This window comes from Mauremys mutica, chromosome 4 (genome assembly GCF_020497125.1).
Source record: "Mauremys mutica isolate MM-2020 ecotype Southern chromosome 4, ASM2049712v1, whole genome shotgun sequence".
NCBI classification, from domain to species: domain Eukaryota; kingdom Metazoa; phylum Chordata; order Testudines; family Geoemydidae; genus Mauremys; species Mauremys mutica.
In genome coordinates this window covers 135518304-135545880 of record NC_059075.1, presented here as the reverse complement: position 1 = coordinate 135545880, position 27577 = coordinate 135518304, and the positions used below count along the sequence as shown (strand labels likewise).

At 45.7% G+C, this 27577-nt stretch overlaps 1 long non-coding RNA gene across 1 annotated transcript; it reads left to right on the top strand.

The window, feature by feature from the left end:
• On the top strand, positions 1–26127 carry LOC123368102. The gene is made up of 3 exons (XR_006578686.1): positions 1–240; positions 11729–11866; positions 26047–26127. It is a non-coding gene; the product is annotated as an uncharacterized LOC123368102 (long non-coding RNA).
• The last annotated feature ends 1450 nt before the right edge of the window (positions 26128–27577 follow it).

Sequence of the window (27577 nt, the reverse complement as noted above, 5' to 3'; positions counted from 1 at the left end):
TGCTCACTCGCAGCCATTCATTGAGGTACCTTCAAGCCTCATTTTGACGCTCGGCCTCAAGACTTCCAAGTCTCCCTGCTTCCAACATGGAAGCATGGAACTGCCATTCTGGGGATTTATTTTGGCTTTCATTGGGCTCCCTGTAGGAACCAGAAAACACAGACGCAGCAAAAAATGAAAACAGGATTCGGAAGGGGCGGAGGGAGAAGTTAACCAACCTTTTGTGAACCTGCACAGAAGGTTAGTTTGAATCTTGGACCCTTGTTTGCTCCTTTCTTACTTTATCTGAGACATTCTCTCAGGAGTGGCTGAAGACCCTGCTATGAAACAATGGGTGCCCTGCAAATGAATCTTCTGTCTAGCTAAAGTACTGGCATGCCCCCCATTACAATAATACCTGAGAACATCATAATTTGTATTGTATTTTCCCTGTATTCATCCCTGAATACATTTTTTACTGTATTCATCCCAAGTAGAGCTGGGTGGGAAATGATTTTCCCATCATGGAAATATTTAAAAGATTTCAAAAGGTCTTCCCATTGCACATTGAAACAAACACCAGACCTTTCATTCTCCCCCCCCCAAAAAAACAAACAAAAAGAAAATTAAATAAAATAAAACAGAGGCAGAATGTGTGGGAGAGACACTAGAATAAGCACCTGGGTCAGAGCCCGCACTTGGACTGTGGAGACCCAGGTTGAAGTCCTCGCTCCAAATCAGGTTCTCTCTGTCTTGACCAGAAATTCCTTCCAGCAAAAGTTCTGTTGAAACCAACTCCTTTCCCACAAAAAGTTTTGGTTTCAAAGAATCGGCATTTTCCAATGAAAAACGGTTTAGTCAAAAAAATATCCCAGCCAGCTCTGCTTCCATGTCTCCTGCTGGTGCCCTAACCACTGCACCATCCTCCCTCAAGACAGAAAGAAGAGGTGGGCACTGCGTATGGTGGCTCCCCTTTCCTTCAAGTCATGTGACCTACAGGATGGCAGCAGCCACACCATGGGCTTCCTCACCCGCTGCCGGCCTTGCGCATGTTGCCTGCTGTCTTCTGAGCACAGCTGTGTCAGGACCCTGTCTAGCTATGAGGCCTAAATCTTGAATTCCAATGAACCTGGTCTCACACTTATTGACCTCAGTGGCAAAACACTCCTTGAATGTAACAGGAGCAAGGTCAGATTCCCAACTCATCATTAAACATCATGTCCGGTCTTGTTGTAAAGAAAGGCAGCTTTTCCTAGAAGGGGTCCCTAAGCTATCCATGCCCCAGCAAACTGAACTAGAGAAACAGCTTTTGGGAAGTTCACTTTATTCCTTAGGGGGCTTCCTCCCTCTAACTTCAACCAAAAAAAAGTTAAAGCATCCCACAGAGTGGCTGGAGGGGAAGTTTCTGTGCTTACCCTTCAGTGCACCAGGAGGGAGGGAAGGTCAGTGAAGGAACCAAAGGTCCATCTAGCCCAGTATCCTGTCTACCGACAGTGGCCAATGCCAGGCTCCCCAGAGGGAGTGAACCTAACAGATAATGATCAAGTGATCTCTCTCCTGCCATCCATCTCCATCCTCTGACGAACAGAGTCTAGGGACACCATTCCTTACCCATTGTGGCTAATAGCCATTAATGGACTTAACCTCCATGAATTAATTCAGTTCTCTTTTAAATGCGGTTATAGTCCTAGCCTTCACAACCTCCTCAGGTAAGGAGTTCCACAAGTTGACTGTGCGCTGTGTGAAGAACTTCCTTTTATTTGTTTTAAACCTGCTGCCTATTAATTTCATTTGGTGATCCCTAGTTCTTGTATTATGGGAATAAGTAAATAACTTTTCCTTATCTACTTTCTCCACATCACTCATAATTTTATATACCTCTATCATATCCCCCCTTAGTCTCCTCTTTTCCAAGCGGAAAAGTCCTAGCCTCTTTAATCTCTCCTCATATGGGACCCTCTCCAAACCCCTAATCATTTTAGTTGTCCTTCTCTGAACCTTTTCTAGTGCCAATATATCTTTTTTGAGATGAGGTGACCGCATCTGAACGCAGTATTCAAGATGTGGGCGTACCATCGATTTATATAAGGGCAATAATATATTCTCTGTCTTATTCTCTATCCCCTTTTTAATGATTCCTAACATCCTGTTTGCTTTTTTGACCGCCTCTGCACACTGCGTGGACATCTTCAAAGAACTATCCATGATGACGCCAAGATCTTTTTCCTGATTTGTTGTAGCTAAATTAGCCCCCATCATATTGTATGTATAGTTGGGGCTATTTTTTCCAATGTGGATTACTTTACATTTATCCACATTATATTTCATTTGCCATTTTGTTGCCCAGTCACTTAGTTTTGTGAGATCTTTTTGAAGTTCTTCACAGTTTGCTTTGGTCTTAACTATCTTGAGCAGTTTAGTATCATCTGTAAACTTTGCCACCTCACTTTTTACCCCTTTCTCCAGATCATTTATGAATAAGTTGAATAGGATTGGTCCTAGGACTGACCCTTGGGGAACACCACTAGTTACTCCTCTCCATTCTGAGAATTTACCAGAAGGTGCCATGGGAGGAACTGGATTTAATAGCACTTCCCAGAAAAGAAATGTCCCACCTCATTTCAGGCAGTGTTGTGAAAGAGAAAAGGAAGAGCCTATTGCTAAACCCAAGGTTTCCATAACTTCAAAGCAGGCAGGGATTGTCTTCATGTCTCCCACCTTGGGGTCCTCCCATCCCATCCTGGATGGGGCAGGGCCACCCAGAGGATTCCGGGGGCCCGGGGTCTTCGGCGGCGGGGGGCCCTTCCATTCCGGGACCCGCCGCCAAAGTGCCCCAAAGACCCGCGGCGGGCCCCCCCGCCGCCGAATTACCGCCGAAGCGGGACCCGGCGCCGAAGCGCAGCCCGGTCTTCGGCGGTAATTCGGCGGCGGGGGCCCCCCGCCGCGGGTCTTCGGGGCACTTCGGTGGCGGGTCCCGGAACGGAAGGGCCCCCCGCCGCCGAATTACCGCCGAAGACCGAGCTGAACTTCGGCGGCGGGTCCCGCTCTGTCTTCGGCGGTAATTCGCCAGCGGGGGGGTCCTTCCACCCCGGAGCGGAAGGACCCCTCCTCCCCTGCCGGCGAAGACCGGGAGCGGCAGAAGCTCCTGCGCCCGGCCCCGCAAGAGTTTGCCGGGCACCCCGGAGCGAGTGAGGGACCCCGCTCCAGGGGCCCCGAAAAACTCTGGTGGGGGCCCCCGTGGGGCTCGGGGCCTGGGGCAAATTGCCCCTCTTGCCCCCCCCTCTGGGCGGCCCTGGGATGGGGGCTGTCTCTGTCTCTGTGCATCTCACCTACAGGACCTCCTCTGCCCCATACTGAGGGGCAGGGGTCTTATTGTCATACCTCTTACCATCAGAGCTCATTCTGGCCTACAGTGGAGGGGTTTTATCTCCTCTGGCCTGTATGAACAAGCAATTACTGCCAGAGCCCACCTGGCCTGCTTTAGGAGTCTGGCTATCCCAGACCCCCTCTAGTCCACATTCAAAGCTGTGCTATCCCAGAGTCCCCCCTGGTTTGTGAGCAGAAAGTGTGTCATCAGAGTCCCAGCTGCTGTGTCTTACTAAAGAGAGACGGTAGCAGTGCTTAATTTGTGCCAGGGCTAAGCCCCGGCACCTCTGGGCTTGACAGTTCATAGTCCCGGCACCTCCGGGCCTGGTGCATCTGTTGTGAAAATTAAAAAATTGCTTGAGCCCCAACACCTAACTGCTTGAGCTCCAACATCTCTTTCATTACAAATTAAGCATTGGAAGGTAGGATAGTTCAAATACCCTTTCCAGAGCAGTTACTGACCCCTCTGAACCAAACACTGCTGAAATCACCGGTCGTTCAGTCAACATTTCCATTCGAAGCAAATCTGGATTCTCTTCCCTCCAGTCTATTTCTTTCTTCCTTTTTTTTTTAAATTCTCTTATCTTCCAACCAACCATTAACTTTCTCCCCCCCGGTCCCACACACACCCCTTTTCTCTCCCTCTCCCACCCCCATCCTTCTGACCCATTTGAGCTCTTTTGTTATGTCTTCAAACTGATGGCCCGGCAGACACAACTCTTTCACTCCATCATTACTGTCTGCGCAATGTTGTGTCAGTTCCACCATGACTCTTTCGCCTGGGCCTATCTTCTGCATTTTGATGGTATAATACACCTCACAGCGCCATCAGAACATCAATACCGCACCAAGAGCTGCTCACAAGATGGGCCGTAATGCTTTTGTACTCAAACATAATTCTCCGCTTTGCCACTCTGACACTTTCAGTTTAGGCCCTTTTATTCCCCCCCTCCTTTCCCCTTCAGGATACAAAAGACACTAAGGTTTTTTTCCCCCTCTCCGTCTTTTTTCCCCCCTTCAATATACAATATTCAAGCCTCTGTTTTCAGGGTGGATTCCCCCCCTCTCCCTTTTTTATTTAAGTTTTTCTTTTAACTTTCAAGGTCAACAGGGACAGATAATGCCACCAGTGCCTGTTTGATATGTGAGCGCTATTGGCGTCCATTGCCATGGTTTCCGTGGTAACACAGTAACCATTAATTTTCAATTAAAGTAGACAAAAAGCCCGATGACAGCTCCAGGTCTGCTGAAGATGTCAAGAATCCGTATTAATATACAGCAAGAGAGCATAATTGTGTGTCCATCTTCCCGAGCAACGAAAATGGGGGGATAATTACCAGCTAGAAAGCCACTCTGTAATTTTGTTCTTACTGTCACCACAACCCTACATATTAGCATAAATTAAAAGCAGGGTTTATTGTTACCAAAGTGCATTGATATTTCCAGCCTATTTTCTTCCTTTTAACTGTTTGTTGTTGATGAGTGACTCCTGGATGCACAGCGAGGGTGAACCCCCAGGAACTATCTGGATGCAGAGAAGTAAGGAATGAAGTCTTTGGAAGGTGAAAGGAAGAAAGAGAAGTTCATTTATGTATAGGGACTATTCTTGGATCAAATGCCCAGCTTTCTTCCATCCTCATCAATTTCTTCCAGGAATTAGAAATCTCAACAATATGTTGTCTCTCAGCTGGGGAGAGACCTGGCATTTCCTCCAAATTATCTGCACTTCCCCATCCCTTTCTTGGATTTTCCATCCTAGACAGTCTCAGGACAGAGATAGTTCTCTGGTTCACTTTCTCAGTTATGGCGTGTTTTCATTCTCCGGACTCCAGATCCAAGACTTTTCCGATCATTCCTTGGGTACCTCCAAACCAAAGCATCTGTCCTTCAAATGTCACAACCTCCCGACTTGGGCAATTCGAGGAAAGAAAGCCTTTGCTTTTGGCTCTCTCTTTCATTGAGTCTCCTGGAAGAAAGGTATTTCTGTTGCCTCACTCTTCATTTGCAAATGCTTGTAGGGTCAAGTCATGTCCATTCTCCGCACTCACCATCCCAGGACAATCTGAGAGCCAATGGCTTTCCACTCTCCACATTCTCAATCCAAGATGTCCCGGAACTGAGACATTCCCATTCTCCACACTTGCCGACATAGACCTTCCCTTCTTCACGCTTTCTGGTCCCTTTTTCCCTTCCAAGCAACTCATCGGGTGTTAAATAATTAGCCCCTCGGTCTCCAATACTGTCATTACCTCCTCTTCAGGACTCACCTTGAAGTTGGAATAGATGTAAGTCTCTAACTGCTGGGTTCTTAGTGACAGCTGCTGAATCCATGAATTTAAGTGAATGGAAAAAGCAGGTTCCTTGTATCATATCCAGAGAAAGCTGTCCTTCAAAAGGGAATTTAGTGTAATTACCCTTAAGGGAGCTATCCTCATACAGTCAGTCACAACACTGACCTGCTGGCTGGGATCTGACAGGGAAATTACAGGCTGTATACTCAACAGAAGGGACTTCCCTTCTTAGGAGAAAGATGAAATGCAGAGGCTTGAAAAGAAAAGTATCGGTTTTAAATCAATTTCTTACACAAGGTTTTCCTTTGTACAGAAATTAGTGGGGGGAAATAGGTGTTTTGTGAAAGGTGATAAGAATCCCAGAGATATGAATTCCAGTTGTAGGGGGAAAGCTGCTTCTCAGGAAGTATTGTCTTAAATAAATATACAATTAGAAGAGGAGCGTGACAAAGACCAGAGCTGGGGCCCCCACCCGTTAAAGTGGCTGGCTGGGAATAAGTTTGGTGGGTCTCAATCCTTAACCTAGTAGATAAGTGTCACCCCCACAAAATCATCTAAATAATATCTAAATACTCACCCGGCCCTCGCCACCATATTAACTAAGCTCCTAGCCATCAGCAGCAGAGAGGCTAAGGATCAAATAGACCAGGCTAGGGACTGACTGGCTAAGCAGCAGTTCTGCAGAAAAGGACCTGGGGATTACAGTGGACGAGAAGCTGGATAGGAATCAGCAGTGTGCCCTTGTTGCCAAGAAGGCTAACAGCATATTGGGCTGCATTAGTAGGAGCATTGCCAGCAGATAAAGGGAAGTGATTATTCCCCTCTATTCGGCACTGGCGAGGCCACATCTGGAGTATTGCGTCCAGGTTTGGGCCTCCTACTACAGAAAGGATGTGATCAAATTGGAGAAAGTCCAATGGCAGGCAACAAAAATGATTAGGGGGCTAGGGTACATGACTTATGAGGAGAGGCTGAGGGAACTGGGATTGTTTAGTCTGCAGAAGAGAAGAGTGAGGGGGGAATTCATAGCAGCCTTCAGCTACCTGAGGGTGAGTTCCAAAGAGGATGGAGTTCGGCTGTTCTCAGTGGTGACAGATGACAGAACAAGGAGCAATGGACTCAAGTTGCAGTGGAGGAGGTCTAGGTTGGATATTAGGAAACACTATTTCACCAGGAGGGTGGCGAAGCACTGGAATGGGTTACCTAGGGAGGTGGTGGAATCTCCATCCTTCATGGTTTTTAAGGCCCGGCTTGACAAAGCCCTGGCTAGGATGATTTAGTTGGGGTTGGTCCTGCTTTGAGCAGGGGGTGGGACTAGATGACCTCCTGAGGCCCCTTCCAACACTGATATTCTATGATTCACACAGACTGCATCTCCTCATGCCCGTCAAGGCAGTGTTGGAGAAGCTTACACTGTTTTTTCCTGTTTCCTGTTCCTTGTTCTATGGATAAATTCAGGATTTCAGTCTTGAGATGCTTTCAAGCCAGCATCTTTTGCCAGCCCCAAATTCACTTTGAACTTTGAAATATGGAATCACTGATTAAATGACAACAGCGACAAACTCCACGATTACGTTGGTGGACACATGATTTGCAATTATAGCTCTGGACGCTCACAAGGCTGCCTCAGTGAGGTAGGATAGCCCAGTGGTTAGCGCTCCAGTTGGGAAATGTTCAATTCTGCATTCTGCCACAGACTCTTTGAGTGAGCTTGGGCAAGTTACTTACACCCAAATTGTCAAAGACAATTAGGCACATAGAGATCTTAAACTAGTCCTTATTTGCTCTGGGAATAGTACCACTTTCTTACCTTGAAGTGGGGTTGTGAGGATAAATACATTAAAAAGTGTGAGGCACTCAGATACCACAGTAATGGGGGGCCAGATAATGCCACTGATAGATAGATTCAGCTGCTTAATTCCAGCTGTTAGTTTCAAAACCTTTTATCTTCAGGGCAGCAGCCGGGCAAACCCTACAGCCAATAGGCACCCCTGATTTGCTGCTTCTATCTACTCCCATTCTTCTCTTTGGCAGGAGCCTTTCATTCCTTCCTAGCCATGTTCTACCTTGGTGTTGGGATCCAACGGGAGGCTACTGGGATTCTGCCCCTGCAGACACTCTAGGCTCAGTCTCACCTTGTTCCTTGTTATTCTTACTGGACTTGGATTAGGAACGATCATTTACTGAGACATATACAACGCCTGTGACAAATGCCCCCCCCCCGAGTTGAGGCTGCTTGTGCAAAATAAATGATAAATATTAATCTTTAGATTAGGGCAGGGAATTTGTGGAAGATGTTTTACTGGTTATAAAGCCCCAGGTATAATTACGGTGATGACTTTCTTACCCATGCAAGGCACTGGGGGCTCGCTGCATTAGTAGAATTAGATCATCTCGGTCACTGCTTTCAAGGACGGCTTGGTGGCCAGGAAGCCACAGGAATAACTCACTAATTCTAAGAGAAGTTAAGATGTATAAGGCAAGCTATGCACCAAGACAAAACTAAATCACCCTCCATCCCTGGGTGGTGTTAGGATCCCTGGGATGCTGGAGGTTCTGTCTTTCTGATGAGGCGGCTATCTGAGGTGATGACCCTTGAGAGCCATTGGAAATCTCATGGCAGGTTTGGCAAGAGTGTGAACCCTGGTGTCCTGACCAGATTCCAGTTTGCATAATTACCTTCTTTGGGATTGATGTAAATTGATTTAGCTCCATTGAAGTCAGTGGAATTATGCTGATTTACACCAAATAAAGATGGTTTAAATTCCATCCTACAGGTTCACTTGCATAGAGCATTTTCCTTTGCGTCCCTATCCTAAACGGTTGCATCGTGTTGTTGCATGTTGTTAAACAGACAGCGTACCCCACCCCAGCAATGGTAGATGAAGTAGTGCCTGTATATTTTATCTTCGTAGAGAACTCTGGGGACCCTTTAGGATGAAAGATAAGATGACATAAGCCATGTGGCACTCTGTCCCCTTCTCGCAGGGGCGGCTCTAGTAATTTCACCGCCCCAAGCACGGCGGCATGCCGCGGGGGGCGCTCTGGCGGTCGCCGGTCCCGCGGCTCCAGTGGACCTCCTGCAGATGTACCTGTGGAGGGTCCGCTAGTCCCGCAGCTCCGGTGGAGCATCCGCAGGCATGCCTGTGGCAGGTCCACTGGAGCCGTGGACCTCCGGACCCTCCGCAGGCACGCCTGCGGGAGGTCCACCGAAGCCGCCTGCCGCCCTCCCGGCGACAGGCAGAGCGCCCCCTGCGGCATGCCGCCCCAAGCGCGTGCTTGGCGCACTGGGGTCTGGAGCCGGTTCTGCCTTCTCGTAGCGGCTAGGCCAACTAGCGATTGATGAGACTGCTACCAGGCATTAGAGGCTCATCTCTTAAGCTTCAGAGGTCCCAGGTTTGATGTCCATTGCTGATGTCTCACCTGGGGCGTTGGTGTTACAGTAAGGTATTACAACTGTTGTTAATATGCCTAACACAGCCTGTGGGACTCCACATATCATCCAATCACTGGAAATGGGCCAAATTCTGCTCCCAGTTAAACCAGTATAAATCCAGAGCAACTCCATTGAGGTTACAATCAGCTGGAGTTCTTCTGAGGTCTACACTATACACTTCCATCAGTATAATGCTGCCACTCAGGGGTGTGAAAAAACACCCTCCTGAGCAACGTGGTTATACCGACCAAACCCCTGGCGTGGACAGCGCTCTGCCAACGGGAGGGGTTCTACCACTGACGTAGCTCCCGCCTCTCATGGAGATGGGTTAGCTACGACGATGGGAGAAGCTCTCCTGTTGTCTGCAGCATCATTTTAAGCATAGACCTGCCCCGAGAGCACAGTTGGGCTGTGTGTCATTAGGAGACAGACTGGCTGATATTGACAATTGCTCTCTATACGTCAGAGAGGTAAACACCAGGGAGGGATAAGAGCTATTGAAGCTAAAGGACAACGTTGGCCCAAGAACAAATGGGGATAAATGGGCCAGGAATCAATGAGTGCTAGAAATTAGAGGTTTGTACCCACCAGAGGACTGAGGTTCTGGAACATTCTCCCAAGAGGATTTGTGAGGAGCAAAGAACCGAACTAGTTTTAAGATAGAGCTTGATAAGTTTATGAAGGGGATGATATGACAGGTTTGCCTGTGATTGTAGGGGACTGGACGTAGTAGCCCACCAGGTTCCTTCCTGTCTGATATTCCTATTTTTAAAAGAGCCATCCTGACGAATGCAGGGGCAGGCATGGGAGGGAGGGTGTCAGAACAGGCATGTCGCCCAGAGAGTCTGAAATCCTTTGGTCTTGGCTGACCGGGCTTTTCCAACCCGTCAGACTAGGGCAATTTGACCTCCTCAAGCCTCTCCCCTAAGCCTGTGCTGCACAGAGATTGAGCACCAGTAACTTACAGGCTCAGGTGCTAAGCTGGCTGTGACCAGCAGCTTTCTCTGCCATGTCCAGTGTGTGTGTGTGTGTGAGAGAGAGATTCACACACAGAGAAAAGGAAGCTGGCTTCCCAGAGCTAAATTTAGCAGGCAATGGAGAGAAAGCATAAATATGACTCAAAGGCAACTCTGGGCTTGTCCTACTCATGACTCTCAAACACCTCTCTCCTGACCTGGTTTGTGATACAAGTAATGATGGTCAAAATTATTTTGGGTTGAAAAATGGCTCTTTTTTTGGGAAAAAACACTTTTTTTTTTTGGCAAAAATTTTCTCTCTCTTACCTGCTCCCATCTTTTCCAGTGATTTGACAACATCCCAAATCACTTCAGATGTGTTTGGCTGGCAACAATAAAAGAATTCAGTTTTTTCATTTAAAAAAAATCTTTGAAAATTTAAACAAATTTCCAAACTTTTCCAAGAACAGCAATGACCATTTTTTGAACTGCTCTGCTTCTTGGTCAATGGTTTGCTGTTGTGAATTTTGTGGCTAGCACGATGGAGTTTTTGCTAATTTATCATCTGACTTCTCATCCCTTTCACTGCATTAAATTCTTTGGAGTAGGGATCTGGAGTGAGGCTTTTTGTTCTGGTTGTACAGTGCCTACCATCCTGGGGACTTGGTCGATGACTGGGGCTCCTAGGTTCTACCACAATACATATAATAAATATAATAATAATATGATCTTCTACCATGTTCACACCCTGCCCAGATTATGGTGTCTGTCCTCTGTTACAATGCCTATCCATTCTGCAATGCTACTGCTCCCCTGTAATTACTAAAATGTGCACTAGCTCAGGGGTGGCCAACCTGAACCTGAGAAGGAGCCAGAATTTACCAATGTACATTGCCAAAGAGCCACAGTAATATGTCAGCAGCCCCCCATCAGCTTCCCCATCCTTCTCCCAGTGCCTCCCACCCACGGCAGCCCCACGGATCAACGCCTCCCCCTCCCTCCCCGCACCTCCAGATCAGCTGTTTTGTGGCCTGCAGGAGGCGGGGGGGGGGGGGAGAATGAGAGGAGTGAGGGCAGAGCAGGCTCAGGAGAGGGGGTGGGAAGGGGTGGAGTGGGGGCAGGGCCTGTGGCAGAGCCAGGGGTTGAGCAGTGAGCACGCCACTGGCACATTGGAAAGTTGGTGCCTGTAGCTCCAGCCCCGGAGTTGGTGCCTATACAAGGAGTCACATATTAACGTCTGAAGAGCCGCATGTGGCTCCAGGAGCCCCAGGTTGGCCACTCCTGCTCTAGCTTCATTCTATTCTATTTGGGTTCTGTACCTCACTCATTATCTTGGTATAATCCCTCTGGAATCACATCTGTTCTACACCCATCAAAGCAAGCGTGGACAGCAGGCTGCTAGGCTGTGTCTAGCCCCGTCTAGCATCTCGTTCCCAAAAATCTGTTTCACTCAAAATGGAATAATCTTGTATGAACCTTAACCCTGGTAGCCCCAGCATAGCCCTTGACTTTCATTGTAATGAGGATGGTCGCATGGTTAAGGCACAAGACCGGCACCTATGAGATTTGGGGTCAATTCCTAGCTCTGACACAAACTCCCTGTGTGACTTAAGGCAAGTCTGTGCCTCAATTCCCTTCCCCACCCCCCAATTAAATGGAGTTAAAGACACTGTCTTTCTCCTCTCTTGTTGTCTATTTAGATTGCAAGCTCTCCAAGGCAAGGAGTCTCTTACCATGCATTTGTTCGGACAGCACCTAGCACAATGGGGACTCAAATTTGGATGGGACCTTTAAGCACAACTGTAGGACAAAGAAATAACAGCGATCACATGAAACCTGTGAGTACTTTGCAGAGGCTCTGATCCTGCTGCCTCATTTTACCCACAGCTGCATTCAGGTTTCCCGTCATGACACCCAAAGGAGACTGCCAGCGCTTAATGCCAGAAGGCTGGAGTCCCTCCAGCTCTTAGAACGCCCTGCTCACGCAGTCGGAGCTAGCAAAGGGTCAAAAGGATCCTGGCTCGCCTTCCTGCCCCCATTGATATAAATACCAGCCTACCAGTCGACACAGAGTACATACATCTTAAACAAACACTTGGCTGGGCTGTTTATCTCCACAGCCTTTAAACAAACGCTTTCAAAGGTTTCTGCTGATATGAGAGATTTACTGAAAACCATTCGCCCTTCTTAAAAGCCTCTCAGTTTATGCTGCTATGGGTGAAACGAACAGTGTTTTAGCCTGGAGTTTTCTGTCTTCTGACCGCATGTTTATCCTAGGGGCCGCCACTGGCTTTGATAGGAGAGTAACACAGGCCCAAACCTTTATGAGGAAAAATATAAAATAAACCCAGAAACTGTGTGCGCGCGCGGGGGGAAGGGTGAGTGAAAAGTTTGGTTCTCATTAATTTTGCACACAACATACTTCCTCCTTGGCTACAGCATCCCGTGTCAGTATGCCGCAACTTCCAGTCTTCCTGTGAAGTTTTTCATCTCAGCAATTGGCTAAGACGTCTCTGAATTATATTTAGCATCTCTTGGCAAATCTGTACCCTTAGGTCTGGGCTACACACAATGTTGCACTGGTTGAACTAAAATTGGTTTTTAAAACTAGTTTAGTTAAATCAGTGAACACCCCTGTCGGGACACTTAAATCATTGTAATAATAATGCCTGGCCCTTACAGAGAACTTTTCATGAGTAGATCTCAAAGTGCTTACAAAGGAATCACTGTCATCATCATCTCCACTTTACAAATGGGGAAACTGAGGCAAAGGGTGGTGAAGCAACTTATTCAAAGTCACTCATCAAACCAGTAGCAGATCCAGATGTTGAACCGAAGTCTCCCGAGTCCCAGCCCAATGGTCTTTCCACTAGGCCACACTGTCTCCAATAAGCTTATATCGATTTAGCGTAATTGAGTAAGGAGTAGACAAACTAAAATGGAAAAAGTCAGGTTTAAAGTCATTTAAGAGTGTCTACACCAGGGCTTGCACCAGATTCATCACTTTAAAAAGCACACGTCTAGTTAAAGCAGAGTCATTTTGTGGTTAGACTTGGCCCAATTTGCAATGATGACTTTGGGTATGTCAACACAGCACACTAAACCCAGGTCTATGGGATCCACGCTTGTGCACCTGGGGTTTCCAGGCCCGTGCTTGAGCATCCATGCTACCTTGTAAAGATGGGTTTACAATTGCTGGATCTAGGTCTCACAGCCGTGTTAATGCGTCCATACTGTGCCACGCAGACCTTCTGACTTGGGCCTGCGGCTTGAGCTGAATCCACACTGCAAAATGACAGGACTTGGACCCGAGTCTCAGCAGGACTTGGGCTCTGACCTGCCCCCGCAGCAGGATCCTAGGGCCCAGGTCCCAAGTGCTTGCTGACCCAAGTTAGACTGATTTGTAGATGCATGGACTTGGGGCTTGGGCTCAAACCTGAGTCAGAACTGAGGCTTTGTGGGCAGTATAGACATATCCTTAGAAGCTTTTTCTACATGCAAATCTTCTACAACTTTAATTAGACCAGTATAGTTAAAGCAAGATGCTCCCTCAGTGTGGATGCAGTTATACTGTGAACACCTGGGTGACACTCTTATCTCAGTTTAGCTTAAACTGATTCCTAATTGATTTAAGCTAAGGCCTTGTCTACACACACCGCTTTGACTGTACTGGTATAGGTAAAGCAGCACAAGACCCCTTGTATGGATACACATATAGGGGAATAAGCTCTTTTAAACCAGTGTAACTTCTCCTGTGGACAAGCCCTAGTTTCATTTTTATTTGCTAGATGGTTCTAGACCAGGTCTTTCCTGAGCCAGATGCAGCGAAGAGCAAGGAGAGAAAGAGGGAGAGAAGGAACATTTCTGGCTTTTAATTTCCCTGACCCTTCCCTTCAAGCAGATGGAAGCTGCTTTCGCTCTCAATGTTTACATGAAAACATCCAGCCTTTCCTGCCCACAGCCTGTTTTCTGGCTCTTACCTGATGGCTCCAGGGCAAAATACTTTTGCGTTCACCTCCAAAGAGACTATTCAACACCTGAAACCTCACAGCCAGTTCCTCCCCTTCTGGAGACAAGCTTGGGCACTTGGAGGAGGAGGTAGGAGATTCAGAGCCAGAGAGACCAGAAAGCCCTGGGAATAGTAGGGACAGCTGGATACGAAAACCTGACACGTTAAGGTGCATTCAGAGATAATTTACTGCAGAACGTGAAGATTGCAATGGGTCTGATTATAAACAGGCAAGGAAGGGCATGCTCTGAAGCTCCCCCACTGCTAGAGGTGGGAAATCAGTGTAAGAAGGGGACAGATATTGCTCTCATTTACACCAGTGTAAATCCAGAGTAACACCATTAATTGGATTGACTTCAGAGGGCTTTAGCTCACCCCCTTGCAAAGTAACTTCATTGAAATCCGGTGGGTTAGCCAAGATCTGCACGGGTGGCAGAGATATAATTATCATTTATTAGTTGTACCGTGGAAAATGTTGGCTGGAAGGGAAGAAGTGCTATTGGGGACAGTGTCTTTAAGGGGTGAGCTTCCCAGACAGAGAGCCTGAGTGGGGTGCTGCGGTGTTCTTGTTGCTATGTCCAAGCAAAGAAAAAAGCAGAGCTCTTGCAAACACCCTGAGCACTGAATGATTGCAAAACACAACTGAAACCTTAACAGCCCACTGGTGAAGGGTTCACTGCCATGTAACAGCAGTTCCTATCCAGCCTGACAAACTCACTACACTTAACACAGTGCTGTCAGGGTACTTGTCTATAAAGAATATCACGTGAGAAATCTTATGAAAGCTGGGGACACATTGGTCATTAATATGATTGTGAAATGGATGTATTAGCACTCTTGGAGGAATTATGGATACTTACTGATATTACGCTTCAAAGTCTGTTACCAAACAAAGGGAAAACCAGGTTTTTTTTCAGACAAGAGGGAGGGTCAGACAATGGGCAGTTCTTGTGCATCTGAGGTGAACACCAAATGCCAGAAGGATGGAACAGTGCGGTGTCAGGACATACTGGAGTCTGAATCCCAGGGGATCATGTTGGCTCTTGAGACAAGGAAACTTTGAGGAATATAAGGAGAAGCAAAAGGGCATCTTGTTATCCATTGCTGCGGGAACAAAGAGTTCAGCAGTGCTCTTTGCATCTATGAATGGTGGATCCCCAGCCATGTGAGTTGGTGTTGCTAAGAAGTAGCTGTAGGTGAGAAAACTGCCTGGGACAAGGATTGCAGCCCGTTACCTTTTCGTTGCTAGAAAGCGTGTTACACTTCTATTTGTAACCATTTTCTGTTTCTGTTATCTCTGCATAATATCCCTTAAAGCCCTGTTCTTCGTTAATAAACGAATTCTTGTTTTATTATCAATTCATCTCAGTGCTGTTGCATTAAAGTGGGGCGCGTAACCTCAGCTGAGCCAGCAGACGGGTGTATGTATTCTGTCTCTCTGGAGACAGTGGACTTGGTAAGTTCTGCCCCATGAAAGCATTACGACAGCCCATAGGGACTCCAGTCATGAACCTGGACCCCACTGTACACACAGAGAACAAAAAGCTAGTCCCTGCCCCAAAGAGCTTCCAATCTAAGAGTAAGACAAGACAATATATTTCTACAGAAGATAGTACATTTCCCTTTTCAGTAGTCCCTCCATTTTGGTTTGTTCATGGAGGCTCTGACCTGAAGTTCAGTTTGCTTATGCTGTAAGGTGTTTCAAGGGGATAGGAATCTTTTCCTTTGTTTGAAATGGTCCACAGCATCCTTTTTACAGCCCTTGCCGGCCTATCACATTCTCACATGACACCCACATTGGTAAACAAGGCATCCATCAGGGAGTTATCAATACCTGCAATGTTTTCCAACAGGGAGATTGCATAGAGGGTGCCTACGGATGGGGTGAGATCTCTAAATTAGAGAGAAGCTGTGTCATCTAATATCTTGGCTTTTTCCATTGGAGAATCAAATGACATGGGCTCAATTCTGCTCTTACAGTGGTGTGAAGCACTAAGATGAGTGATGCAAAACCAGTGCAAATGAGGATCGGAATTAGGCCTATTCTCTTTAAGAAACCTTTTAAAATGCTCTGTGAAATAATAAGGGATAATGATCATACTGTGCCCTTTCTTTTAATCTGTGGATCTCAAAGCACTTTAGCAGCACGAATGAATGAAGCCTCACTACGCCTCTGGGAAGTAGGTCATTTTTATTTCCCCTGTTTTACAGATGGGAAAATGGAGGCACCATAGGGGGAGGGAGTGAGTTACATCAAGCAGTTTGTACTAGAGTTGGTCAGAAATTGTTGGGGGGCAGATGTTTCAACAGAAAATTTCAAGTTTTGGGTAACTGAAATAGTTTGATTCTAAAATGCTGCTGTGGTGCCTCATGGGATTTATAGTTTAGGTGCCTCATGATCCTATTCTCCTCTATAGGCTGGGCTCCCTGGTCAGACCACATCTCCCATAATGCACTGCAGTCTCCTCTCTTGGTGCATCATAGCAGTCACGGGGTGGCTGTGTCACAGAAGATGAATTCCCAGGCATTCCAAAATCTTGAAGCAGGCCCCCATAATCATGAAATTGTAAAAACAATACATTTGTTGTTCTCTGCTACTTGCATGAAAGTCACCTCTGACCTCAGTTTGGATTCCTGTGGGTATGGGGCTATGACCAGGCATTTGTGGGCCTTCTATTCTTTCGAGAAGCTTATGTGATATATTTGCATCCCCTTTTCTCCCCTGGGTGCTGGATCTTTACCTCTTGAGGTATGACAAGAAGTACTAGGCAGCAAGGGAGATTTAGGTTAGAGATTAGGAAAAACTTTCTAACTGTAAGGGTGGTTTAGCTGTGGAATAAACTGCCAAGGGAGGCTGTGAAATCCCCATCATCAGAGGTTTTTAAGAACACTTGTCAGGGATGGTCTATGTTTACTTGGGGCTGGACTTGATGCCTTCATTTCTACATGTCTTTGACTATGTAAGCTATCAGCCCCACTTGGCTTACTACTTCTAACTAGCTTTCTGGCTTTTGAACTTTAGGAGTCACATTTTCAAGTTTTTCTCTGCAACCATAAGGACTAAAATGTACTTCTTTAAAAAAAAAAAAAAAAGCTGAGATTCTTGTGTATTCGCAAGACTCCGGGGAGCCGGGAAGGTTGAGAAATAGACCAAATAGCATGAGACTTGTAATAAAATCACAGGCATTGGAAACACCAAAAATATGACCTGAGTGCACCCTTCAGGTTCAAAAAACAGAAGGCAGATAAAAATAACCCCATATGCATTCATTTATTATTAATAATAATCATTTTAATCTCGTGATTTTTAACCCAATCTCAGGATTTTTGGAGGCCCGATTCATGATCTTTGAATGCTGGAGCTGGCAATACTCCAATATCCTTCTTTCCATGGCCCAAGAATAGCTCTGGACATACCCCTGCAATTGCCCTGACTTGTAATCACACACAAAAAATAGAGCGGTGCAGTGCTGCAGGCTTCTTTAATGATAAAAGGTTATTTCGTATGCTCTGCACTTACAAGAAACCCGGCAAGAGAGTAAAGGTCAGAAGAGAAAATGCTGGGTATTTATTTATACAGGCGAGCTTGGTGAACAACATATTATTTTGTGAGACTTTGGAAACAACATAACCCATCCCTAAAAAGCTGTTAGACCTGTTTTGTACACACACACCCCTAGACACATGCATGTATACACACAGTCACACCAAAAATATACACAGGCACACCAACACACACATTTACAAACATATGCACACATACGCTACATCTACACTAAGAGCGAGGGGGTGTGATTCCTCTACTTGTGTATACACGCTGGCGCTAGCTGTTACAGTGAGTATAAATTGCAATGTAGCCAGAGCAGCACAGGTAGCGGCAGTGAAGGCCCAGCTGAGCTGTGGTGAGTACAAACCTGGCTGAAACCAGCGGGTATGTACTGGGCACATCTCAGCTACCGTTACCTGGGCTACCTTGGTTACACTATTTCTACTCACGCTAGTTTGATGAGAGCTATTTGACTATGTATACACAAGCAGGGGAATAACACCCCTCGTCTGTAGCCATACAGGCAAACACACACAAGGAAAATTTTAAAATAAAAGCACCGATCAGCATAAAATAACTAAAGCCAAACCTTTAGGGGCTAAAGGCATTCTCTTGCAGCCTACCTAGGCCCATTTGTGTAAGCGGCAAGCCTTTGTGAGAGCTGAACAAACCTTTTGTTACAAACCCAGAACTGGAGCTGGATTCCTGGACCTTTCAATGAACCTGGGACAAGTGTGGTGTCAACCTGGGCCAACAGTTCGAGTGAGTCTGGGCTGAGGTTTGGGTAGCCGGCGGACAATATATGGTACTAGATGGAAACAAAGCAACATTTGGTGGCCTTGGAGAGTTTGAACCTGAAATCCAGCAAAATGGAGCGGTATCATCGGAAGCTCTATTTGAGTTTTATGGTTCATTTGAACCCAGAGCTCAAAGCGGAACTTGCGAGGATGTGGGTGGGTTCCCAACATGAACATGATACCAAGATATCGAACGCAAAGGGACAACACGGAACCTTGGAGCCTCTTGTGTTCAGATCCTGTAGCCATTGCATTTCCTCTGACGGGATTAGTGGGGCCAGCTCTGTTGGAGTCGATGGGAGCTGCATGCTGCAACGGGCGTTCCGCCTGTGTCAATATCAAGACTGAGATGCCCCAGGATGGGCACCCCAAAATCAGTGGCCATTTTTGAAAATTCGTGGCCTTAATGAAAATGCTGAGAAATCTTAGGCAGCCAGGCGTGGATCTGAGGCTAAAATGCTGCTAAGTAAAGGTTGCAGATGGCAGACAGGGCCCTCCAGTCTGCTACAACTGCATCTCTTAAAATGGAAACTTTCCCTTATTTTACTGTCTTTTTACTGCTTTGAAACAGCATGCGGATTAATACTGCAGAAACACAGCTGGGCAAAGCGAACGATACAAGTCAAAGCCTGGCAAGGAGCTGCTAGCTAGATTGTGGCGGTGTTTTCGGTAGCACAGAGGGAAGGAATTTCTCTTAGGCCTCTCACTACACTGCTGATCCTGCAGAACTATGGGAAGTGTGACCAGCCTCCGATGTGCCATCTGTCATGGTTTTGGTGAACATATCTGCACAGCAGCATTTTTCTCAAGACAGGCAGGTTGTCCTGCTCACACCTACCATGCTGTCATAACTGCCTTTGTGCTAGTGAATTCCAGGAAAACCCAGGCAAGTTCCCACGTGCTTTGGGCATGTCTACAATCCTGGGAGGGCAAGAGGAGCCATACTGGTAAAGGATCTGGTATGTTTCTGAGTTGTGTAAAAATAAATATCCATATATTAATTAATCAATAGCCTAGTGACACGGACATGATCAGATGGTCCTTTCTGGTCTTGGTTATTAGAACAGGTCAGAAAATGAGGGGGGGAAATTGACTTTTCAGCAAAATATTGAAAACCAAAAATTGTTGACCAAAAAAGTGAAAAAAATTGGTGAAAAACTTTTGGTTGACAAGCAAAACGTGCAATTTGGAAATACCACTGTGGTGCCTCATGGCAGTTGTAGTTCCAGTGCCATATGCCCCCATTTTCCTCTATGCGCTGAGCCCTTGGCCAGACTACATTTCCCATGGGGCACCACGGCCTCACTTCTTGCTGAGATGCAATAGTGTGTCACGCAAGTCCCTGACCCTAGCGCATCTGAGGCTACCACCATATCAAATCATGGTCACGGCTTCCATAACTTCCCTGAGGACCACATTAGCCAACCAAACTATGAGCAACACCCCTTAGTTAATCTATAATATGGTTCAGAGATGACTCTCAGACACAGAATTCCTGCCTGCCGTTCTTAAGGAAACCTAGGCAGTAACAGGCGTGATGGAACTCCACTTTAGGTGGAACATGAGTTGCATGGACAGGGCTCTAAGTGTAAATTAAAGAGAGGACTTTTGTTCATATGTGTTGGCTTGGCTCAAATAACTCATATGGGACTAGAGCGTCAGGCTGGAACGGGAAGAAACTCTCTCCAGATGAAAGGATGTCAGAAAATTGTATTTAGTCAACTCTGTGGGTGTGTGTCAGAAAGGGGAGGAGGGAGGAAGGGGCCACTGAGGCTGTTACTGTGACTGACTTTCTGACTTCTTAACTTGTCAGCATATCCTAAAGTTAAAAATGCACATGCACACAGGACTGCAGCCAAAGAGGCCGTCTAGCCGCAGCTCCAGATGTGGGGGCCACTGCGCAGCCAGCCAGCCCAGCTCTCCCTGAAACGACTTTCAGACTAAACAATTGTGACTTGGCTGTGAGAGGCAGTGCAATTCCAGATGCTGCTTTCCTTTCACGTTGTTTTAATTGGGCTGGCAGGCGCAAGGACTCTTTCACTGAGAGGAAAGCTTCCCCGCGGGACCGCAATGTTTTGGCAAAGCTCCCAAGCTGCTACCTTAAGAGAGAAAGGGGAGGCGGGGGGAGGAGAAAGAGAAACTGGGAGCAAGTTTCCAAGGTGTTTACTGCTGTGAATGGCTGCTGCTTTTCAGTTTTATCTTCTGAAATTCTCACCTTTTTATATGCCCCCACTCCCCGCGCAATCTGAATCAACGGCACATGAGGCCTTGCCTGTAGCTGGGAGTTTGCCCCCGTTCCAGTCATCAGTGTAGCTGCATCAGCGCAAAGCTCTGGTGCAGACATGGAAAGCCACTGTTAGCGCCCACGCAGCTCGCCCTTGCTTGAAATGGCACCAGTGCAAACTGCAGCTTGTGGTGGCTTTGCCCAGTGGGCACTAAGAGGTTTGCAACTGGTGCAGTTAGGCTGGGAGCTGAAACGGGGGTAAATGCCCAGTGCAGACAAGGCCTGAATCTTACATGGGAGGAAAAAGGAGACCTGACCTTTGAGTCTGGGTCATACTTCGATGTGTGAGGGGCTCTCAACCTGTGGCAGGAGGTTGCAAGCACCTTGTCCTCCCCATACTGGGAGGTGGGTCCTGGCTAGAACTCACCTTGATGGGATGAGAGCCCTAAGGAAAGGTTGTGGTATGGAAAAATCTGAGAACCACTGTACTAGGTCATTGAGTTTGGTTTAGGACTTGGATCAGTGACGAAGGACCCAGGAGCGCTCTATGCTAACATTTCACCTTGTGGTAGGGAGGTGTCATCTTTAAATCCACCTCATTGGGATACTGGGAGGATGCTAATGTATTATTTGTATTATGGTAGCATCTAGAGACTCCAACCCAGATCAAAATCCCATTGTGCTAGGTACTGTCCATACACTCAGTCTGAGACTGTCTCTGCCCTGAAGAGCTTACAACTTAAACAGGCAAGACAAACAGTGAGAGTGGGAGTATTATCATCCTTTATACCGTGCTTTGGACACATCAAGTGCTGTGAAAATGCTAAGTATTGTTAAAGTTGCTTCAAATCTGGTTCAAGGTAAACCAGTACTAACATCATTACTGGTATAGATGAGTTAAATCAGATTCTTCTAATACACTTTGGCCCTGTCCATACTGGCTATCAAAACGGTGTTTATATATAATTGGAGATATACCCATCTCCTAGAACTGGAAGGGACCTTGAAAGGTCATTGAGTCCAGCCCCCTGCCTTCACTAGCAGGACCAAGTACTGATTTTTGCTCTAGACCCCTAAGTGGCCCCCTCAAGGATTGAGCTTACAACGCTGGGTTTAGCAGGCTAATACTCAAACCACTGAGCTATCCCTCCTCATTAAACAGCGCCTAACACACTGCAGACAGGAGCAAAGGTCCTTGGTTCCATCAGGGGGCCTTGACCCAATGCAGTATCACCCTCACACGGTTAAAACAGAGTGTGGTCTTGCAGTGTAGATGGACCTGAATGGCGTTTAGCTATTGGAACAAGTCATGTGATGTTCTCGCAAAGTTCAGTGCTGGCATGTGATTCAGGCGTGGCCTATATTTAAAGGTTAAGTTGACCTAGCTACATCGGGCTAGTCTCATCTCCATAAGTGAGACCAAAAGGTTCTTTAGTGAATGTGGACACTATTGTGTTGCAACTGGGTCTATGAACATGGTAGAGTTTGGAAGGTGAACTAGAATGTAGGTAGGTTGTAGGATCACTGTACTGCAAGCTGAGGGCTTGGAAGGCTCCTTATCACAAATGCACAATACTTCTGACAAGTCTGAATATTTATACAACAAATGAACCTCAGCAATGAGTGCCTGGCCCTGTGTGGCCAACATTGTGGCAAGTGAAGCAGGCTGGGTTCTGTGGTTCCCTGTGGGACCAAAGTTGAAAAGTGCTGCCAAACTGTTGTGAAAAAATGCAGCAGAGATAGGGAAATGTCACTTTGCCCAATGGGACCCTGAAATACAGAGAGAAAGTGCAAAACCAGGAGGCACTTTCCAGGGTTCTGACCCCTGTTTCTCTGCTAGGGAGACAGAAAAAGCATCTCTCTGATCTTCTCTCCTTTGGATGCTAGTCACAGGATGCTGGAACAGACTGTCAGGAGAATGGGCAGCGTCCAAAGCAGGGCAGGCCCAGGTTTAAAAGAATGCAGAGACTGTGATTTGCATGGTGGCAGGCCAGCTCTTTGGGGTCTGCTCTGACAATCTTTGCTTTGTTTGTTTTTCTTAAAATTGGGAGGTCTGAATTCCTGCCGGATACCATATTTTTAAACTTGGGAGAGGCAAGTCAACTTCCCCTTTTCACACGAAACTTCCAGCAGTGGCAGGTAATTCCTAGAAAACTCAAAGCAGCACCTTCTGGGGGGTTAAGAATGCCAACAGAAGGCGAAAGGTGAGCAAAACCTGAAATCGGTGGAGAAATCCCTACCGTGCTCGATGGGCTGAGTTTTCTGCGAATGTTCAAAAAAAATCAGGAAAGTTTTTTTTAGACAGGAAAAAAAGGTGCCTCACACACATCCATATCCAGCACCCTTATGAGTCCCTTTACTCTCTCCTCTGCTGTCTCTTTTTAAGGGAGGAAAACAGCAAACTTTTTTTTTGTTTGTTTTAAAGCTTTAGCCTCATTAATTTCAAAAAAAAAAAAGATAAAAAAATAAAAAAAAAATTCCCTCCCAATAAAAGGACAACATGGAAAGAAAAACAAACTATTAGAAAAGAGAGGAGGGAGGAAATGTTATTTAAAAGGTTACCAGACCACATCATTTTCCAATGATATTATATACTCCCTGCAGTATCCAAAATATATATGGGCCCTGGGCCAAGAATGTAAAAAAAAAAAAAGAAAGAAAAAAGAAAAAAAAAGGGGGGGGGGGAACCACAACGTAGACACAACATCTGGACAGAGGCTGAACAAAACCTCCATTTATCACACTTAATCCTGCAATGAAGCAGTCAACAGTTTACTTCTGTTTTGCTAATTTAGCTGCTTTCATGCTTCTGAAGTGGAAAAGCCAAAGTAAAAGCTTTGAATTAAGTGTCACTTGGTGAAGCTACTTTTCCTTTTGAGCTTTCTTACTTCTGTATCTTAAAAAAAATCCCACTTTTTATTAATTCCAGTTTGTTTGTTTGTTTTGCTAGCAGAGGTGCTGGAACAATTTGTATAGTGGGGGTGCTGAGAGCCACTGAACCAAACTGCAAACCCTGTATGTGACGGAAACCACTTCAAGCCAGGGGGTAACCCCAGCACCCCTCATTCTAGCACCTATGTTTGTTACGATCTGTTCGATGCTCCGGTGAATAGCATGGCACATGCAGTTTGCATAGTCTATGTGGACAAACACCCAGCCCGCATGGGCCCTCAGACATATAGGCAAACACACCGAGTGTATTATCAGACACATGCACAAACACCCAGAGGTTTGATTTCACCTCTGGCATATGAAGGCACCACTCTCATTAACTTCAGTGGGATCTGCAGGGGTTCAAGGGCTCTGAAAAGCAGGCTATTTATTTAACTGCCTAAATATGGATATAGGTGCCTAAGTTTAGGCACCCACTCTGATTGGAAAGTTTTGGCCTTTCAGTTTATAGACACATAAAGGTATAAGAACATAAACATGGCCCTCAGCCCAGACTGACTGTCAGTTAGGACCAGTCAAAACTGTTTTTTGATGGAAAATTGTTTTTTGACTAAACAAAATTTTCTGCTTTCAATGGAAAACTTCAACTTTTCATTGAAAAAACAAATGCCTGAAAACAAAAATATTTGCAATCAAAAATGCCACCAGAGTCACTTCGCTGTAGTTTGCTGAGCTCGGCAGGTTGGGCTCCCTAGCCAGACACAATCTCCCATGATGCACTGTGGTCAGGCAATGCCTATGAAACACTGGTTCCTCTACCAAAAATGGTCACAGTAGTGCATCATGGGAGATGTAGTTTGACCAGGGAGTCTGTCCTATAGCAGAGAATGGGAGCAAGAAGCACCTGAAATACCAGTCCCATGAGGCTCTATGGCACCGTTTGGGAATGGAAATATTTCCGTTTTCAGCTGAAATATTTCAGAGCTAGATTTTTTGCTCAAAAGTCAAAATTTTCCAAAGTTGCCGCCATTTTCTGACCTGCTCTCCTGGAAACACAGAGTAGAAACACAGAGTTCACACCCACACATATACACACCTGCCATCTCATCGGTCCTGTGATTTATTGCTTATGTAACTTTCAAGCTCTTTGGGGCAGAGACGTTAGCAACCTGTATGGAACTTGGTGGGAGGTGAACAGGTTGCAGAAAGGAAGAGTTTTAGAGGAGCCAGTCTGTGTGCACATGGCTGGAAGGCTGTCTTCCATGCCACTGTCGCATTTCTATAAACAGTTCCTTTAATAAAAGGCAGTTTAGTTTTATAAACATGGCATCCTCTCATGTTATTATCCAAGCTGTAGTGCATGCAATGAAGACTTTGCCCTCCTACTGTGTATAAAACTCCTAGCACACTGTTGGCATGTTGGTGGTGATAAATAATAATGCCACCACAATAACAGAGCACATATCTATACAAACAGAAGTGTTGATGATCACATCACGGGGAGGGGTTTTGGGTTCAAATACCAGTAGTTTAACTTATTTGAAGGTCCAGTAAAAGGTAGGGGTGAAATCAGTCGGAGTTTTGCACTGACATCAGTGGGGCCAGCATTTCACCCAGGGCATTTAGCAAGCCACAAATGCACATACCACACAGATAGCACATGTAAAAACAGATAACACATGTGCACATTCACATTAGCATCACAAACCTTCCCACAAGCATATTCAGACATCCTATAGACAGAACACACACACACAAACACACACACACAGTAGACTGGAACCAATGTGGGAGAAAGACTTCTGTGACTAGGTGATGCTCATATTAATTGTTCCAATGAAGTCAGTAACTGTCTGGAGTGTATTTAGCCTGATGTCTCCCAAGTTAGGCTCAGAGTAGGGACAAGAATGGAAGAGATACGTAGCTGGATGAGCCGAGCTGGGATAGGAGACACATACAGGGAGAATGTACAACAGAAACAGATGCCCAAGTCATCGGCCATGCAGTGTTTCAAATCACATCCAATGCCTGACATCCCCTCTCTGGGGGAGTAGAGTAAAAGATCAATGATTCTGAGAGCCCAGTTTAAAGCATTGTGGTGCTGAGAACCCATGCACTCCCACTTAAGGCAATGGGAGCACCTCTGAAAATCAGGCCCAAGGCGCCCTCAAAATGAAGGCAACTAGAGTCAGAGGCCACTTTGGCAAATGCTGGCTTTTAGCTGCTTTGGGCCTCAGTTTCCACATCTGTAAAACAGAGATAATACAGTAGCACAGGGAAATAGGATGGCATCCCTTTAAATAGTTTGTGAGCCCTCTACAGGTGCTCACCATGTTCTGTGTTTTAGAATCGACCAGAAGAAACCAGCCAGAGCAACAATATGTATGTAGCTAGGTCTGCATGTTTGTGTGTATGTAGAAAACATGGTTATTTGGGACTCAGCTTTGCCTATGTGTGTTTTTCATATTGTTTTTGTTGTGTAAATAGCAAAAGCCACAACAAATACCTACTTCATGAGGCTTAATTAATGCTTGTTATGTCCAAAATAGCCCCAAACCGCTGACTTTCAGGGACGCCTGTATCTTCCTAGGAGAGCTACTGAAGAGGCAAACGCTGCTTGGCAATTTAAGGTAATATGGCAAATTTGGTTTATTTTTTGTTCCTGTCTCGTTCTTTAGCATTGTTATGTGTGCAGTATTGCTGTCTCTTTCCTTGATTTGATGTGGTTTTATATACATGTCAGAGGCTTCTACTGTATCTAGATGGGCACTTTGTGTTACTGTTTTATAAATCTAAAAGCTAACTAACTAACTAATTACCTAACTCAGTGCTTTAAGATCTGCAAATAGAAACCTCTGTGTGGCAGAAGTGCAAAGTATTAATAGCTTATCCAGACTGGTTCACCAATCCCAAATGCCAGCATTCAGAAGTGACACATGCTGCATACCTAGTCTAACAAACACATCAATACCAGATTAGATAAGAAACAGCACATTCAGACTGTCTAGAGCAAAAAAATATGTACCTAGCTTTGAAAAACAGGAACGGAAAACCGCCAGCATGCATGATATTATTTGGGGCCCTATCATTGCTTAAATGGACTAATTTTGTGAAAACATGCATCAGTCTCAGACTGAACAAGTCATCTTTCAACATGCAACTTAATAAGAACTATAAGATTTCTGATGATCTTTTGAGTCAGCCATACTGTATACAGAAAAGTGTCCAGATTATAGTTTCAGTCCTATGATACTAATTTGATGAATTTCTTCAGTTTGACACAGGATAAAGTTATAAAGCAAATTAAGCTGTTTGAGGAGGTCTTGTTTGGTTGTGGAGAAGACCTATCATGCCTTTTCTTTTCTGTGCATTGCACCTTTAAAGCTCTATGGACTCTTCTGATCATATGGCAGGCATCCATTTTAAATTCAGTTCTATGCAGACTGGCAAACAGGAGACACACAGTGTGTTCTTTCATGGAGACATTACTCTTGTTCTTTCTTGTTTGTTGCTTTGATTAATCTAAAAAAAATTAATTCAGAATGAAATTAAAGGGCTGCCCTTTTTGTATGAAATAAAAATAGTAGCCCAGAAGCCAGGACAAGCCCAAATCAGACCTTTTAAAAACACATAAAACAGTATATTATCATAACAGAGTCAGAACCCGGATCTCTTGCCTTCTGGACCTGCATGTTAACTACAAGGCTGTGTTCCCTCTGTGGAACTTCACTCATTTCAAAACTCAGTTTGACCAAACCTTTTAAAGGCTCCAAATAGTTTGGATATGAGCCCCCAGTTGCTTCCAGTTTCCATCTAGGACTAGAACCAAGAGCATCAAATAGTCATGATCAAACCTGTTCTCCTGAAATATCCAGGCCAGTTTTGGAGACCAAACAAGTTTGCAGAGTTTTTTTGGATAAGTCTTTTGGGCCACTAGGAAAAAAAGGGGTATTTCAACAGGTGTTTGGTAGCACGTTATTATCCAAGTGTAGACAAGGCAGTTGTTATTTTAATCTGTATTAGCTGGTTGAGGTTGTAGTAAGATGAGGCCCTGAAACATAAACTCTTGTGTTAGAGGCC